At 45.9% G+C, this 18,686-nt stretch overlaps 1 protein-coding gene across 3 annotated transcripts in view; it reads left to right on the forward strand.

Annotated features, from left to right (window-relative positions):
* The first annotated feature begins 691 nt into the window (after positions 1–691).
* Positions 692–18,686, forward strand: part of SMARCA4 (SWI/SNF related BAF chromatin remodeling complex subunit ATPase 4) — a 115,308-nt gene continuing 97,313 nt past the window's right edge. For 2 of the 3 annotated variants that reach the window (XM_077470282.1, XM_077470284.1), the window contains exon 1: positions 692–838. The gene's annotated coding sequence lies outside the window, so the exon portion shown is untranslated. Of the gene's footprint in view, positions 839–925; positions 988–18,686 lie in introns of those variants that run through there. The other variant, XM_077470283.1, reaches the window with a different exon arrangement.

Here is an 18,686-nt window from a genome sequence, read left to right on the forward strand (position 1 = left end):
ACTACAATAAATCAATGGTACTACAATGTATGAAGGGTACCACAATGAATGGAGGGTACTACAATGAATGAAGAGTACCACAATGAATGAAGGGTACCACAATGAATGGAGGGTACTACAATGAATGAAGGGCACTACAATGCACCAGGCATGTAACATGGAAGCAGGCCCCTGATGTCTCACATCCAGCAACTTTCAGGATGCCATACATTATACAATTTTCTTGTAGACATTTCCTTTAGATTTAGCAGAACTAAACTAAACTAAACCTTTCTATGTGTATACACTCAGGCAGGCCCTTGCACTACATAGTTGAAGGTAAATCGAAATGAAATTGAATAGGAGAATTGTATAATGTATGGCCATGATCTGTCATCTCCTGGCTGCGGTGACTTGATCCATTGCTCTGTAAATAAAGACATCTCATTATCCTGAATGTTTTCCTGTCACATCCTCTGCAGCCAATGACCATCAGGCACCTCTTGTCCTCAGCTCTGTTTTATTTATAAATCAGCCCGCCTAGTGAACCTGCCATTCATGGTTGGCTGCCCACCAAGCCGGGCACTGTGCCCTTTTCCAACATGGCCGCTCCTTTCAGCCCTGTCCCCATGGTAACCGTTCCTCGGCTCCTTCTTCTCAATAGAAACACCGGTGGCGGCGACGGCGTGATGACGTCGCGTCGCCAGAAGCCGCGTTCGCCATATATAATGTGGAGGGGGGAGGGGTGAACGGGTTAGTTGAACATTGGAGGCGGCCGGGAAGGGCTGCGGGTTTGGTGGAGAGCGCAGAGCGGAGACTGCGGGAGGACAGGAGGAAAGGAGGAGGAGCGCTTTAGCAGGTACTGCACGGTGGTGGATCGGCGGGGCGGCCGGCAGGGGGAGCAAGTGTGTGAGAAGTGGGGGAGACTGGGCAGTCATTGAATGAAGTGGGCGGGCTGTGGGAGGCGCAGAAGGGACAAAGGGGCCTGATAGCAGCGAGGAGCTCCAGGTAATGGGGTGCGGGGGCCAATCAGTGCCAGCCTAGGGTGGCTGGGCATCCTCTGTGCCTGTGGTCGGGGGCATGGGCTGGTAGGGGCAGGTGATGGATTGGCCATCATTAGTCTGGATCTCCCCTCTCCATGGGGCAGATGGGACCTGATGAGGATGGGACACTCATGGTGGGGGATGCTTTAGTTTTGTGATGGGACTTTCTGGACCAAATCAGGACATTGTGTTCAGGATGGATGGAAATGAAAACATTTTCATATAGTATAACAAGAAGCCATTCACATAGAGAACTGGTGGGGACTCGGTGGTTGGTGGGCATGTGGTGGTCCCAGAGGTTGGTGGCCATGTAGTGGTCCCGGAGGTTGGTGGCCATGTGGTGGTCCCGGAGGTTGGTGGCCATGTAGTGGTCACGGTGGTTGGTGGGCATGTGGTGGTCCCGGAGGTTGGTGGCCATGTAGTGGTCCCGGAGGTTGGTGGGCATGTGGTGGTCCCGAAGGTTGGTGGGCATGTGGTGGTCCCGGAGGTTGGTGGCCATGTAGTGGTCACGGTGGTTGGTGGACATGTGGTGGTCCCGGTGGTTGGTGGCCATGTAGTGGTCACGGTGGTTGGTGGATATGTGGTGGTAACAGTTGCGTTGCTTGGACCCTGCGCTTCTAATTGGCCGGTTGAGTAGAACGGGCCAGAAAATGTCCCCCAAATCTACATTGCCCTCTTTATGGGTAAGATCGGAGTTGGTGACGGGCCTACAATGTGGGGATGCTTTCGTTTTGTGATGGGACTTTCTGGAGCAAATCAGGACATTGTGTTCAGGATGGATGGAAATGAGAATTTTTTTTCATCTAGTATGATAAGAAGCACTTAACATAGAGAACTGGTGGCCATGTAGTGGTCACGGTGGTTGGTGGACATGTGGTGGTCACAGTTGCGTTGCTTGGACCCTGCACTTCTAATTGGCTGGTTGAGCAGAACGGGTCAGAAAATGTCCCCCAAATCTACATTGCCCTCTTCATGGGTAAGATGGGATGTGGTGATTGGCCCACAATGTGGGGACGCTCGTGGTTGAGGGATGTGTGATGGGTGGTTTTGTGATTGGATGTTCTTAAGTAAACTAAGATGTTATGTTCAAGTTGTGTGTAATTAATTAGATTTTTTAACCAGTACAATAAAAAAAAATGAGTGGCGGTTCTCGCGGAGCACTGATGGCATCTTGGTGGTCGGTGGACAAAGTGACCTTGGTTGGACCCTGTGCTTCTAATTGGCCGCTTGAGTAGAACGGGTCAGAAAATGTCCCCCAAATCTACATTGCCCTCTTTATGGGTAAGATCGGAGTTGGTGATGGGCCCACCATATGGGGATGCCCATGGTGGGGGATGCTTTCGTTTTGTGATTGGACTTTCTGGAGCAAATCAGGACATTGTGTTCAGGATGGATGGAAATGAGAACATTTTTCATCTAGTATGATAAGCACTTAACACAGAGAACTGGTGGGGTCCCCGTGGTTGGTGGGCATGTGGTGAGGCTGGTGGCCATATATTGGTCAGGGTGGTTGGTGGATATGTGGTGGTCACAGTGACGTTGCTTGGACCCTGTGCTTTTAATTGGCCGATTGAGCAGAACGGATCAGAAAAATGTCCCCCAAATTTACATTGCCTTCTTCATGGGTAAGATCGTAGGTGGTGATGGGCACACAATGTAGGGATGCTCGTGGTTCAGGGCTGTGTGATTGGATGTTCCTAAGTAAACTAAGATGCTATGTTCAAGCTGGCTGTAATTAGATTTTTCATCCATTACAATAAAAGACATGAGTGGTGGTTCTTGTGGAGTACTGATGGCTTCTTGGTGGACATGTGGTGGTCACAGTAACATTGGTGGACCCTGTGGGTCTAATTGGCCGGTTGAGTAGAATGGGTAAGAAAATGTCCCCCAAATCTACATTGCCCTCTTCCTGGGTAAGATTGGAGGTGGTGATGGGCCCACAATGTGGGGATGCTCGTGGTTAAGGCATGTGTGATTGGTTTTGTGATTGGACGTTCCTAAGTAAACTAGGGCATTATGTTCCCATTAGCTGCAGTTGATCAGATTTTTCATCCAGTACAATAAAAAAAAAAAAAAATAATAATAATAATAAAATCGTGAGTGGGGTTTCTTGGGGATCTGGTGGTTGGTGGACATGTAGTGGTCACAGTGACGTTGGTTGGACCCTGTGCTTCTAATTGGGTGGTTGGGTAAAACGTGTCTGAAAATGCCCCCCAAATCTACATTGCCTTTATCATGGGTAAGATTGGATGCTGTCATGGGCATACAATGTGGGGGGAGGCTCATTTAAAGGCTGTATGTTTGGTTTTGTGATTGGACGTTCCTAACCCAACTAGGACATTATGTTCCTGTTGACTGCAATTGATCAGATTTTTTTTATCCAGTACAATAAAAAAACATGAGTGGTGTTTCTTGCGGAGCACTGATGGGGTCCCACTGGCGTTTTCTAGGAGCTTGGGTTTCTAATTGGGCAGTCGGGTAGAACAGGTCAGAAAATGCTCTACATTACCCTGTTCACAGGGAACATGGTGGTGGGTACACTCAAGGTTGAGGGATCTGTAATTGGTTTTGTGATGGGACATTTTTGAGCAAACTAGGATGTGTTCTGGTTGGTAATAAAATGAGCAGAGTTTTCATCTAGTGCAATAAAAAATGTTTCTCAAGTAGCACTGATGAAGTCTTGGTGGGTGGTGGTTAATGGTTTTGGTTGGAGCCCGTGCTTTTAATTGGGTGGGTAAATAGACACAAACTTTTCATCTAGTATGATAAAAAGCATAAGTGGCGTTTCAAACAGAGCACTAGTGGGGTCCCGGTGGTTGGTGGATATGTGGTCACAGTAATGTTAGTTGGGCAGAACAAGTAAGCAAATGCCCCTCAAATCTACGTTGCCCTCTTTATGGGTAAGACTGGATTTGGTGATGGGCACACAGTGTTGGAGACCTTAATGGTTCTGAGATGTGATTGGTTTTGTGATGGGATTTTACTGAGCAAACCAGGATGATGTGTTCTAGTTGGCTGTAAATGAGCAGACTTTTCTTCTAATCTGATAAAAATCGTGAGTGGTGTTTCTCATGGAGCACTGATCCTGGTGGTTGGTGGACATATGGCGTTGGTTGGAGCCTTTAATTGGCCTGTTAGAACAGGTCAGAAACTGCCCCCAAAGTCTACATTACCCTCTTTACAGAGAAGATCTGGCATGGTGGTGGGTACAATCGCGCTTCTGAGGTTAATTATTTGTTTTGTGATTGGATGTTCCTGTGCAAACTAGGACACTGTGGTTGACTGTAAATCTGCAGATTTTTCATGCAGTGAATCCGGTACAATAAAACTAGATTGCCTTTCTTGTGCAGTGTTGGTGATTTATAGGCAATCGGGCTGCTGGTCAGTAAATATGTGGTGGACACAGTGGGTTAGGTTGGAGGCCACGCGTGGGCAGCTGGGTGAAGCAAGTCAAACTCTCCTAAAGTCTGCAGATGGGATTTCGGGATGTGTGCAGTTTGGTTTACTATTGTGTTTTGGAAATTCTTTGTGGTTGATTTGTCATGTCCAAGAGGCTCTTCTTAAATGAGTACATTGAGACTCTTCATGACGTATGACCGAAGAGAGTGTGTATCTTGGGCACAGGAAAATAGGGGATGATAAATAGAACATCTAGTTTGCTGATAAAAAAACAAAACAAAAAACTAGAATTTATTTATTTATTTTGCATCTATTTTGAACCACTAGCCCTTTGAGCTGTGTGTGTGTTGAAATATTCAGGGCGAAGACAAAAAACAAACAAAAATAAATAATTCCACAAAAGATGTGAATCAGCCTTGTTCTGTTATTTTTGTGGAGACTGACAATGGTTCTAAAATCCATTGTTGCCCCCTGTCTGTGCACAAGTCTGTAAAGATCTGTTGGTATTATGTGGGGCACACTCTTAATGAACAGGTGGGAGATTGAGACTGGTTTCGTTTTTTGAGGGGGCAAAGTAATCTCAATGTAGGGCAGACTCTACCATATTATTTCTCAGCTAGGGTTTCTCCAATAGTTGCTAGAGGTTCCTTGAGTAGTGAGTAATTTCTGCTACTCAAATATGTAATCGCTGACACACAGGGATGTTTTTTTTTGTGTTCTTCAAGGGGGAATTCTTCTCGCTGTCGGCCAAAGTAAGGGGCGTTTTTCTCGCTGTCGGCCAAAGTAAGGGGCGTTTTTCTCGCTGTCGGCCAAAGTAAGGGGCGTTTTTCTCGCTGTCGGCCAAAGTAAGGGGCGTTTTTCTCGCTGTCGGCCAAAGTAAGGGGGCGCTTTTCTCGCTGTCGGCCAAAGTAAGGGGGCGCTTTTCTCGCTGTCGGCCAAAGTAAGGGGGCGCTTTTCTCGCTGTCGGCCAAAGTAAGGGGGCGCTCTTCTCGCTGTCGGCCAAAGTAAGGGGGCGCTCTTTCCGCTGGCCACAACACGAATGTTGAGGGACTGCTGGAACCAAATCCTTGGATGGCTATGACATGGTGATGGTCATAGCGTTTGTTTTCCTTTTGTTGAAAAAAAATATTGTAGTGGTATTACATTTTCTAACTTGGGATATTAAGGTTGATGTAGACACACAAGTTGTCTTTTTTTTTTTTTTTTTTTTTTTTTTTTGTCCGGTCTGATTTAAAGGTCTGCCTGTATCTACTTTGTATATACATTTTAAATGGGAACTAAACCCTCCTATGCTTTTCATCCGAGGAAGCTGCCATATTGGCCTCTGATGTGCAACTGCCATGATTCTGCACGTGATCAGTCATGACACCAGACATTTGATAGTTTGACCGTTTTTGGTTGAGCGCACTACCAGTGTGACAGTTGGCATTCACAGCTTGCCAGGAATATAACTGTTTTCTGTAAACATTAAATTGATGGCTTTAGTTCTGCTTGTTGGGTATGCAAGTATTTTTTTTATTTTTTTTGCTGTGGAACTCTGGAGGGGTAGAGTCTGTATCCATTTCTTCAGAGAATACTTATTTCTGATTAATGTAACTGTATCAGTGCAGACAATTCCTGTGCAGTGAAGGCTTCTTTGTGGCGATCATCCGGGGGAGCTGTGCAATGTAGCAAATATTTAAAGCTGTATCCAATACTAATGACAGATGGTAACTACTTTTGGTTTTGTCAGTATTTGGTATATGTTTGTATGGTCACTCACTTTATGCATCAAAAAATAAAGTTTTGATTTAAAAAAAAAAAAAAAAAAAAAAAAAAAAAAAAAAAAAAAGCTGTATAACCACTTTCAGACCGGACCATTTTGCTGGTAAATGACCAGAGGTCTTTTTACACTTTGGCACTGCGCTGCTTTAACTGGTAATTGCGCGGTCATGCAATGTTGTACCCAAACAAAATTTGCGTCCTTTTCTTCCCACAAATAGAGCTTTCTTTTGATGGTATTTGATTGCCTCTGCGATTTTTATTTTTTGCGATATAAACGTAAAAAGACCGCAAATTTTGAAAAAAAATGATATTTTCTACTTTTTGTTATTAGAAAAATCCAATAAACTCAATTTTAGTCATACATTTAGGCCAAAATGTATTCAGCCACATGTCTTTGGTAAAAAAAAAGTCAATAATTGTATATTTATTGGTTTGCGCAAAAGTTGTCACATCTACAAACTAAGGTACGTTTTCTGGAATTTACGCAGCTTTTAGTTTACGACTGTCTATCTCATTTCTTGAGGTGCTAAAATGACAGGGCAGTACAAAACCCCCCCAAATGACCCCATTTTGGAAAGTAGACCCCCTAAGGAAATTGATAAGAGGCATGTTGAGCCCATTGAATATTTTATTTTTTTGCCTCAAGCGATTGAATAATGACAAAAAAAAAATTTTTTTTTTTTTTTTACACAAAGTTGTCACTAAATGATATATTGCTCACACATGCTATGGGCGTATGTGAAATGACACCCCAAAATAAATTCTGCTGCTTCTCCTGAGTACGGGGATACCACATATGTGGGACTTTTTGGGAGCCTAGCCGCGTACAGGGCCCCGAAAACCAAGCACCGCCTTCAGGCTTTCTAAGGGCGTAAATTTTTGATTTCATGCCTCACTACCTATTACAGTTTTGAAGGCCATAAAATGCCAAGATGGCACAAAACCCCCACAAATGACCCCATTTTAGAAAGTAGACACCCCAAGCTATTTGCTGAGAGGCATGTTGAGTCCATGGAATATTTTATATTTTGCCACAAGTTGCGGGAAAATTACAAACTTTTTTTTTTTTTTTTTTTTTTTCACAAAGTTGTCACTAAATGATATATTGCTCATGCATGCCATGGGCATATGTGAAATGACACCCCAAAATAAATTCTGCTGCTTCTCCTGAGTACGGGGATACCACATATGTGGGACTTTTTGGGAGCCTAGCCGCGTACGGGGCCCCGAAAACCAAGCACCGCCTTCAGGCTTTCTAAGGGCGTAATTTTTTGAGTTCACTTCTCACTACCTATTACAGTTTTGAAGGCCATAAAATGCCAAGATGGCACAAAACCCCCACAAATGACCCCATTTTAGAAAGTAGACACCCCAAGCTATTTGCTGAGAGGCATGTTGAGTCCATGGAATATTTTATATTTTGCCACAAGTTGCGGGAAAATTACAAACTTTTTTTTTTTTTCACAAAGTTGTCACTAAATGATATATTGCTCACGCATGCCATGGGCATATGTGAAATGACACCCCAAAATAAATTCTGCTGCTTCTCCTGAGTACGGGGATACCACATATGTGGGACTTTTTGGGAGCCTAGCCGCGTACGGGGCCCCAAAAACCAAGCACCGCCTTCAGGCTTTCTAAGGGCGTTACAGTTTTGAAGGCCATAAAATGCCAAGATGGCACAAACCCCCCCCCCCAAATGACCCCATTTTAGAAAGTAGACACCCCTAAATTTAGGGGTACACTAGTGAGACTAGGTAATAAATGGCGGGTGCCCTGAAACTATAAAAAAATAACTAACCAACCAGCGTCACCTGTAACAGTTATATGGTGATCACTGGTGAAAGGGTTAACTAGGGGGCAATCAGGGGGCTTTATGCGGTAGTATATGGGGGTCCCTGGCGCTATAAAAAGCTGCGGCGAACCTAAATACCTACCTGCCTAACTAGCGTCACCTGTGACACTAATACAGCGATCAGAAAAACGATCGCTTATTAGGCTGGGTTCACACTGGAGCGATGCGGGAACGCCACGAATGCGCGGCGGGTTCCCGCATCGCATGCCTCCCGGCGGCAGTTCACACTGCCCTATGCGAACTGCTGGGAGTGTCAGTGAAATGTTAATGACACCCCCAGATCAGTTCGCATATCGCAGTGCGATCTGCAAACTTGGATCGCATGGTGTGAACACCCATGCGATCCGATTCTGCTGCGGACCAAAAAAAGGGTCCCGTGCGAGTTTGCGGCGGGTGCGGCGGGTGCGACACGAATTCAGCCATACTATCTGTATAGCTGAACTCGAATCGCACAGAGATCGGATGTGATTTGCACTGCAGTGCGGTGCGAATCACATCCGTTCTCATAAACCGCTGCAATGTGAACCCAGCCTTAGTGACACTGGCGACGGGGGGTGATCACGGGGTTAAACCTTTATTGGGGGGGTTAGGGGGGTACCTTAGAACTAAAGGGGGCTAACCCTAACTGCCCTAACAGTTATTAGTCACAAATGACACCTGCCGGGTGATCAGGGGGTTAAACCTTTATTAGGTAATAAATGGCGGGTGCCCTGAAACTATAAAAAAATAACTAACCAACCAGCGTCACCTGTAACAGTTATATGGTGATCACTGGTGAAAGGGTTAACTAGGGGGCAATCAGGGGGCTTTATGCGGTAGTATATGGGGGTCCCTAGCGCTATAAAAAGCTGCGGCGAACCTAAATACCTACCTGCCTAACTAGCGTCACCTGTGACACTAATACGGCGATCAGAAAAATGATCGCTTATTAGGCTGGGTTCACACTGGAGCGATGCGGAAACGCCGCGAATCCGCGGCGGGTTCCCGCATCGCATGCCTCCCGGCGGCAGTTCACACTGCCCTATGCGAACTGCTGGGAGTGTCAGTGAAATGTTACTGACACCCCCAGATCAGTTCGCATATCGCAGTGCGATCTGCAAACTCGGATCGCATGGTGTGAACACCCATGCGATCCGATTCTGCTGCGGGCCAAAAAAAGGGTCCCGTGCGAATTTGCGGCGGGTGCGGCGGGTGTGGCGGGTGCGGCGGGTGCGGCGAATGGCTGAACTCGAATCGCACAGAGATCGGATGTGATTTGCACTGCAGTGCGGTGCGAATCACATTCGTTCTCATAAACCGCTGCAATGTGAACCCAGCCTTAGTGACACTGGCGACGGGGGGTGATCACGGGGTTAAACCTTTATTGGGGGGGTTAGGGGGGTACATTAGAACTAAAGGGGGCTAACCCTAACTGCCCTAACAGTTATTACAGTCACAAATGACACCAATGCAAAAAAAAAAAAAAAAAAAAAAAAAAATGACATTGGTGTCACTGTGACTGGGGGGCAGGGGTAATTGGGGGGGTGATCGGGGGGTAAAGGGGGGGTGTGAGTGTGCCTGGCATGTTCTACTGTGTGTGGGATGTGTTGGTGCAACTCACTGATCCGCTCTCCTCCGTGTCGGAACGAAAAATACCGACACGGAGGAGAGAATACATCACTTCCTCTCCTGTGTTTACATTACAGGAGAGGAAGTGATGTCACCGGGGATTTCCATTCGTCGGGAGCGATCGCGAGGGGGTGGCCATGAATGAATGGCCGTCCCCTCGTCCGGGATCGCTCCCGAACGAAAACCGACCGCCGCAGGCACCGGGCGGGGGCCCGATCGGGCCCCCGACCCGCGGGAGGCAAAGCACGTACATGTACGTGCTTATGCCTGCCCGTGCCATTCTGATGACGTACATCGGCGTGAGGCGGTCGGCAAGTGGATAAAGTAAAAAATAGCATTCACGTCAGGTGAGGGCAGGTCTTTGCAGGCAATGTCACTGCGCTGATTGTTTGCCAGGATTGGTCCGTGTGCGACTGTGATAAAAAATGTTAACCGATTTCACAAGCTTGTTGCAAACTTTCTCCACAAGTAACACCGAATGTTTATTTTCCTATGGAGATAGGAGATTTTGGCAGGCCTTGGTGCATTTGAGGATATATCTTGCTGCCTATAGTTCTGGACACCCATCAGTGTTGACCAACATTATAATGTGGTAGTATTCAAGTTGACCTTCACCCACTTTCCACCTTCTTAAAGTGGAGCTTTATCCATAGTAACTTGTTAGAAAATAATGTTCTGTAGCAAGGAACATACACTATATTACCAAAAGTATTGGGACACCTGCACTTTTTGTGCATGTGAATCCGATACGGGCCGGCTGTTCCTTCAGCTCGAACCAAAGTACCTGAAGTGGTCAGAGCAGCAGACATCCCATTTCTCTGCAGACTTGGTGAACCTAGCTTAACCTACTGGGTCAATTCTTACATTTCTCTCATACACAAATTCCCAAAATGTATTGGGATGCCTGCCTTTACCTGCACATGGACTTTAATGGCGTCCCAGTCTTGGTCTATAGGGTTCAATATTGAGGTGGCCCACCCTTTGCAGCTATAACAGCTTCGACTCTTCTGGGAAGGCTGTCCACAAGGTTTAGGAGTGTGTCTGTAGGAAAGTTTGACCACCACCTCTACTGAGTTGAGGTTAGGACTCTGTGCAGGCCAGTCATTTTCTCAGGTGTTGGGCTTGGCCCCTTGGTTCCAGTGAAGGGAACCCTTAAGGCATACCAAGACATTTTGGACAATTTCATGCTCCCAACTTTGTGGGAACAGTTTGAGGACAGGCCCTCCCTGTTCCAATATGACTGCACACCAGTGTACAAACAAGGTCCAGAAAGACATGGATTAGCGAGTTTGGGGTGGAGGAACTTTACTGGCCTGCACGGAGTCCTGGCCTCAATCTAATAGAATACCGTTGGAATATATTTGAGATCGGAGACTGCGAGCCGGGCCCACTCTTCCAACATCAGTGTGCTCCTGGAAGCATGGCCAAACATTCCCATGGACACACTCCTAAACCTTGTGGACACCCTTCCCAGAAGAGCTGAAGCTGTTATACCTGCAAAGGGTGGGCCACCTCAATATTGAACATTATGGGCTAAAACTGGAATGCCATTAAAGTTTGTGGCAGATAATTTAGGTAATATAGTGTATAGTCCGCATTAATAATTATGCTACCAAAATTGGTGTGTGCTGTATATTGTCTCCAGCATTAGTCCTGTTTCTTCTTGCTGAAGCCCATATTCCCTGAGCAGCAGTAAATCTTTAGCCTGTCAGCAGTTCAGCCTCTATGGCTCTGTTTTTCAGCACCAGGCCAAAAATGCAGAGCAACTGATATGCAGAACAGGGTGGACGGTATATCATTGCACTTTAAACAGCGTCCCTGAACCTCCTGGTTGGGGTGGGTGTGCACTGTAAGCATCATAGAAAGTCACAAAGCTTCCCAAGGTGGGACTAGGTGTCCTTAGCGCCAGTGAATTTTCAACTGCAAGTAGATTTCTGGGGGAGGAGCTATTCGTGGGTTCCCGAGCTGCTTGTGTGTATTGACACTCGGCATCAACCTGTCCAGCTCCAATGCTTGGCGGGAGCTTGCTTGTAAGAGTGCCTCCAGGGGACCCTGCAAGGGGAATGAAACTTTAGGGGGGGGGGCAACTACGTGGTTTTAAACCCCCTCCTTTCCGCCGCAGTCTTCTGGGACACCTCACAGGTCCCAGAAGACCAATCGGAAAGCGTAACATGACCCGCGCATGCGCGTTTGGAAGCTGGCTTTGAATCCGCAATGCTTCACTTCCAGTTTACCTTGGTGAAGGTGTTAATGCCTGGGATGTCGCTGTGTCCAGGGACATGAGCAGTTACAGTAAACCTTTTTTTTTTTCCTCAGTTTGGGATAAAGTTTACTCCTGAATAAATTTAAATAAAAGCGAATCATTGTGTAAGCACTCCAATCAGTGGTAAATGGTTTATCCAATCTTCTAATCTCTCCCTAACTGCTACATTTTCAGGAGAGCTTGTTCTGGTGAAAAATAACGGCAAAAGTGGAACTTCTGCTTTAAGCGCCCCTCGCCCCCTTGGGGTTGGGGCAGGTACCTAGTTTTGACAGGTACCCAGGGTACTTGAAGGTTGCCTGGACGCTAAGAGCGCAGCGCAAGTGCGTACTCGTGTGTGAAGCCGCAAGCTGTCAGAGCCGGGTGCCCACACTTGCAATGCCAGTGGCGTGGAGTGGGCGAGAGAACAGAGGCTTTGTACGCTCGCATCGTTGGACCACGGGCAAGTGTCTATTTACTAAAAGTCGGCAGCTACACTTTTTTTTTTTTTTTTTTGGCTGCTGACTTTTGATAAACGTACAATTGAGTGGAACTCCGCTTTAAAGTGATACTAAAGTCTTGTCTTTTATTTTTAACAAAAAAAAACAAACATGTCACACTTACCTGCTCCGTGTAGTGGTTTTGCACAGAGCAGCCCGGATCCTCCTCTTCTTGGGTCCCCTCTTCTGTGATTTTGGCCCCTGCCTCCACTTGAGTGCACCCACAGCAAGCAGCTTGCTTTGGGGGCACCCGAGCCACAGCTGTGTGTCCATTCAAACACGGTGCTGTGTCCCGAACCCACCCCCTCATTGGCTGACTGACTTGATTGACGGCAGCAAGAGCCAATGATTCTGTGCTGCTGTCTCAGCCAATGAGGAGGGGAATCCCAGGCAGCCGAGACCCTCTCCAACAGAGATGGGGCTCAGGTAAGTATTAGGGGGGCTGCTGCACACAGAAGATTTTTTAATTTTTTTATTTTTTTACCTTTTATGCATAGGATGCATTAAGATTAAAAAAAAAAAAAAAAAAAAAGCCTTCTGCCTTTACAACCCCTTTTTGGGTCTAAAAGCTGAAGGTTTGTTACCTTCATGCATTCTATGCATGAAGGTAAAAAAAAACCTGTGTGCAGCAGCCCCGTCCAATCCTTACCTGAGCCCCTTCCGATTCAGCGATGTTCTCAATAGCCTTGGCTGGATGTCCCACTCCCTCCTCTTCGGCAGAGTCAGTCAATTGCGATACACATGTTTATATATCGCCACGCACACCAGAGGGAGAGAAAAAAAATCCTAACACAAGACCTCCTCTGTAACACTAAACTGATACCTATAGGGGGGGGGGGCTTTTGAAGTGTCACCTATAGAAAATATAGGCTACTGAAGTTTGTGGCCATTTCACAGGCGCACACAATATTAAGGTTGGACATGTTGGGTATCCATTTACTCAAGGGAACTTCAGCTTTTATATTTTATCAAAAATATTGTGTTTCTTTGCCCTAAAATTCACTGTGTTCCATCCTTAAAAAAAAAAAAAAAAAAAAAAAGCCAGCAGCTACACATACTGCAGTTGCTGGCTTTTAATAATTGGACACTTACCTGTCCTGGAGTCCAGTGACGTCACACCGCAGCTGATGTTTCCATCGGCTGTCAGGTGCATGCCGCTTCCATTGCGGGTAAAGGGAACCGTGAAAGTGTAGGCTTCACGCTGGGAACCCTACTACGCATGCGCGAGGCCCGCTCCTCTCTCCTACTGGACCGGCGATAGGGAGAGGAGGAGGGAGCCCCGCGGTGATGCCACGGCCCAGACTCTCGGAAGGTGTAAAATGTAGCACCGGAGGGGGAGAGGCGACAAATGAGCAGAAGTTCCACTTTTGGGTGGAACTCCGTTTTTACTGGAATTTTGCGTTCCCTAGACTTTTGCGTTAATAACGTGTGACATATAAAATTGGAAACTACCACTATTTTATTCTCTAGGGTGTTTGCTTTCAGAAAATATATACTGCTTGGGGGGTTTGTAATCTTCAGGCCGATTTTTTTGAAGTGTTCAAAAATGGCTCTGACAGCGAAATGGTTAATGGCCAGATCAGCAGGTGAAAATTAAAGAAAAGGAAAACAAATGCAGCCATCATATGTAAGACTTGGTAATCTGCAATATGTCTGCTTTGCATTTGATCCCTTTAGAGCAGAAAACTAGAACGTGTTTGGGTGGGCATAGCGAGTTGCTTTTGTGTAGTTACAATGCTCAGAATACAGAAAAGCAGACAAGGCCCGTGTGAGAACATCTGCCGGTACGATCGAGGACTGGTACTACTGGTTTTTGCTATGCTGCAATGCTTGCACTCATTCATTCATCACCCACACACTGGGATTGCTACTGTCAACAATCATATTTTAGAGTCCAGGATGAAAACGAATGGAGGTGCATTCCAATGATCTGAAATAGAGGAGGGGAAGTATAATATTCAGGATTGTGCTTATGGGACTGAGAAATGGAGATGATCGGTTTTGTATGGCCATGCTGTGAGATTTGATACAATACTGCTGCTGCTTTTCTTTTTGATGGATGGAATACAGTGCCAACCTTTCTCGTGTTCCGTGGCACAAGACTGATCCCGCTGTCACAGAGGACGACGCATGAAAAAGTTGATTGTGATACACGTGTTGCACACATGCCGGAATGAGCAATAATTCTCTATTATAGCACCAGACTTCCTTCATAATGCTAAAGAAAGCTTTGTAAGGTAATCACTTCCCACCCGTAGGCCGTCATATGTTCTGGGCTATGAGTGGGGATATCTAATGCCAACTGCAGGCATCATCCAGATATATTTTTCAGCCGGCGATTCTGTGCACCGTAAGAACAATCATAGCGGCAGTTTAGCCACTCAATCGCTCTTACGGCGCTCCTGTCACCCTCCGGTGCTTCTCCCGGCTCGCCGATCGCAGGGGCGAGAATAAAGAATAAAAAGAGAATAAACCGGTCGCCGCTGGAAGTTGGGCATAGAGATTTCCGGAGACCAGATGGTCCCCAGTCATCTTTATGATGCTCGTTAGGACGTCACCTCCGGGCCAGCGGAAGTGAACAGTGCTGCGGCTGGAAAGACCAAGGTTTTTTTTTTCTTTTATTTATTTTTTTTTTTTTTTTGATCTCCGCCTTTCCAGCCTGAAGGAGAGATGTGGGGTACCAAACATCTCTCCATAAAGAGGACCTGTCATGCACTATTCCTATTACAAGGGGTGTTTACCTTCCTTGTAATACCGTAGGAATAAAAGTGATCAAAAATTATTGTTTTTAAAGGGAAAGTGTAAATAAAAGTGAAATAATTAAATTTTTATTTTTATTTTTTTAAGCTTCCCCCATCCCTGCATGTTCATGCACAGAAGCGAACACAAAAAAAAAACTTCTAATTATTATTTTATTTAAAAAATTTTTTTGCTGGCTCCCAGATTCAAAGCAAATTTGTCAGACACTGTTTTAGCAGATTTAAATTCACTAATAAATTGAAGCCAAAACTCGAGCTCACACTTTAGGCCTCTCATGCACATTGGATGTTATAAAAACGCCAGTAGTGTTGGCTGTAGAAAGCTGTAGAATTCGTTTTTACAGTAGCATTTTTTTTATTTTTTACCAAAACTATACTCCCACAAAGGCATATGGCTCATAAATGCTGAATAGCGAAATTTTTCAGTAATTTTTTTTTTTTTTTTTTTTTCGGCTCCATTTTTATTTTTTTTTATTTTTTTTTACAAAAATGCTGAAAAAAAAACACTTGTAATGGCTTTTTGTAGTAGCCTTTCAAGAGGAGGTATGGGTTTTTTTTTCTTCTTTTTTTTTTTTTTTTCTGCTGCTTGACTCTGAAGCTCAAAAAATGCTAATAGCCTAACGTAGTGTGCATGGACACATAGGATAACTATTTCGCTTCTAGGAGCAGAAAAAATATGCTCATGGCTTCTAGGAGCTTAAAACAAGCTGGTGTGCATGGAGCCTTAGCCCAGGTTCACTCTGACAGCATGTCAGTCCCGACTTCAGGGGGAAATTTCAGAGACATCTGTGAGGGTTTCTGCACAGATGTCTATTGAAATCGCACCCCGAAGTCGCCAAAAGTAGTACAGAAACGACTTTTGTGAATTGGTGCGGCGTCTGTGCCATTGCTGGCAATAGCTGCTGATTTGGTATGCGATTTGAAATGCTAAATCGCTGCATTGTGAGCGGCCAGGGCTTAAATGTTTTTACAACTGAATAACTCCTCCTGATTGGAGCCTCCAGTCACTTCTATGAAGCTGTGGATGTCAGCGGTGACATGTCCTCTGACACCCGCCGCTATCCAGACGGATGATGACCCTATATTTCATCTGTCTGAAGGATCGGATGAAAATGGACAGGTGGTCTGCTTTCATCAGAGTAGGCTTTATTAGCAATCCGTTTTCCCATAAGAGACAGGTGAGTGGAGACTGACCTGTAATCCGCCTGCTCAGCGGGGATCGACAGATCGATTACCCACTGAGCAAGTGGAGTCTACCGGGCCGACAAGCCCTTGTGAAAGGACCCCAAGGCTGCATGCACGTTGGCTCCTTTAAAGCTGTTAGCATTTTTTTTATTGGTGTTTTTTAAGCTTCAGCATTTGGAGCAGAAAAAAAATGTATTTGTAGCGTTTCTTGGAGCGTTTTTCCAGGAGAAACGCTCCTAATGGCGTGTTTATTTATTTATTTTTTTCCCTTTTTTCTATGCACAGGTGCCTCAGCTGTCCGTAACTCTCCTCCCTCCTGATTGGCTGAGATACAGCAGCAGAGCCATTGACGCATGCTGCTGTCAATCAAAGGGAGAGAAGGGACGGGGCCGAACCGCGACTCTGTGTCTGAATGAGAAGGAAGTGCCACCAGCACACCAGGATCTCCAAAATTGGGTCCAAAATGGAAGCAACGTTTCAGAGCCACACAGGACCCCCTTCATCAGGCATGTGACCAATGAAGGGGCCCTGCGTGGCTAGATCACATGCCTGATGATGAAGGGGTCCTGCGTGGCTAGGTCTCATGCCTGATGATGAAGGGGTCCTGCGTGGCTAGGTCTCATGCCTGATGATGAAGGGGTCCTGCGTGGCTAGGTCTCATGCCTGATGATGAAGGGGTCCTGCGTGGCTAGGTCTCATGCCTGATGATGAAGGGGTCCTGCGTGGCTAGGTCTCATGCCTGACGGAGGGGTCCTGCGTGGCTAGGTCTCATGCCTGACGGAGGGGTCCTGCGTGGCTAGGTCTCATGCCTGATGATGAAGGGGTCCTGCGTGGCTAGGTCTCATGCCTGATGATGAAGGGGTCCTGCGTGGCTAGGTCTCATGCCTGATGATGAAGGGGTCCTGCGTGGCTAGGTCTCATGCCTGATGATGAAGGGGTCCTGCGTGGCTAGGTCTCATGCCTGATGATGAAGGGGTCCTGCGTGGCTAGGTCTCATGCCTGACGGAGGGGTCCTGCGTGGCTAGGTCTCATGCCTGACGGAGGGGATCCTGTATGACTCCGAAGCGTCGCTTCTATTATTTTTTTTTTTTATATACTATGTGACACTTCCTTCTTACGATTGCAGTCTGTTCCAGCCGTTGGTCATTTCAGCACCCAATTTAAGATGCACCCGTTTGTGCGGGTACATGTGCGTTGGGAGTATTGCATTGGAGGTTCTGTGTCTGAATGGACACACGGCTCGGGTGTCCCCAGAGCAAGCGGCTTGCTGTGGGGTCACTCAACAGGAAGGAGGGGACCAAAAGCACCTAAGAGGGACCCGAGAAGAGGAGGATCCAGGCTGCTCTGTGCAAAACCATTTCACAGAGCAGGTAAGTATAACATGCTATTTGCATAGGAAAGAAACAAGACTTTATTATCACTTTAATTTGTTTCATCCATGTAAGCTGATGCATTCTGCTGGAGGGCTTCTGAATGGGGGCAATAAAGAATGGCTGGAATCACTAGGTGGAAAAAGAAGCCTAATGAAGAAACTGATTGCATCCATCATATCTAAGAATAATTGGTGAGCTGCAGTGGGTTTACTATGGCTTTAATATCATAAGGCCTGTCCGGCATGGTCCTAGTTTTATCACATGAGGGTACTATACCATTTAGCTGTGCTACCCTGTGATGATGTAGAAGCCCCTTTTATTCATCGTTGTGATTTTTATGGAGAATATCACAGCGGACCTTTTTCATCAGTGTAGGAGGAAAGAATTGTATCAGACAGTCGGTATTGCTGCCTAGCAACCAGCCGGATTCTAACCCGCACTGCAGTGTTACAGTTGTAGAATAAAAGGCTGAATTTGATTGGCAGATGTAGAGCAGTGTCAGCGGGTTGAGACCTTCCTCCCCCCCCCCCCCCCACGCAGCTTGAAGAATATGCCCCATCGTTTTTTTTTTTTAACCACTTCAGCCCCAGAAGGATTTACCCCCTTCCTGACAAGAGCACCTTTTACAATTCAGCACTGCGCCGCTTTAACCGACAATTGCGCAGTCGTGCGACGTGGCTCCCAAAAATTGGCGTCCTTTCCCGCCCCCCCCAATAGAGATTTCTTTTGGTGGTATTTGATAACCCCTGCGGTTTTTATTTTTTGCGCTATAAACAAAAAAAAGCGACAATTTTGAAAAAATAAAAAAGCATTATTTTTTACATTTTGCTATAATACATTTTTATTGATCGACTTGTGCAAAAGTTATAGCGATTACAAAATGGGGGATAATTTTATGGCATGTTTAGTAATATTTTATTTTTACTAGTAATGGCGGCAATCAGCGATTGTTTTTTTTTTTTAATTTTATTTTTTTTTTTTT

The sequence above is a fragment of the Lithobates pipiens genome, unplaced genomic scaffold (genome assembly GCF_037356315.1).
Source record: "Lithobates pipiens isolate NorthernLeopardFrog02 unplaced genomic scaffold, aLitPip1_a1.2 Scaffold_8, whole genome shotgun sequence".
Classification (NCBI taxonomy): Eukaryota; Metazoa; Chordata; class Amphibia; order Anura; family Ranidae; genus Lithobates; species Lithobates pipiens.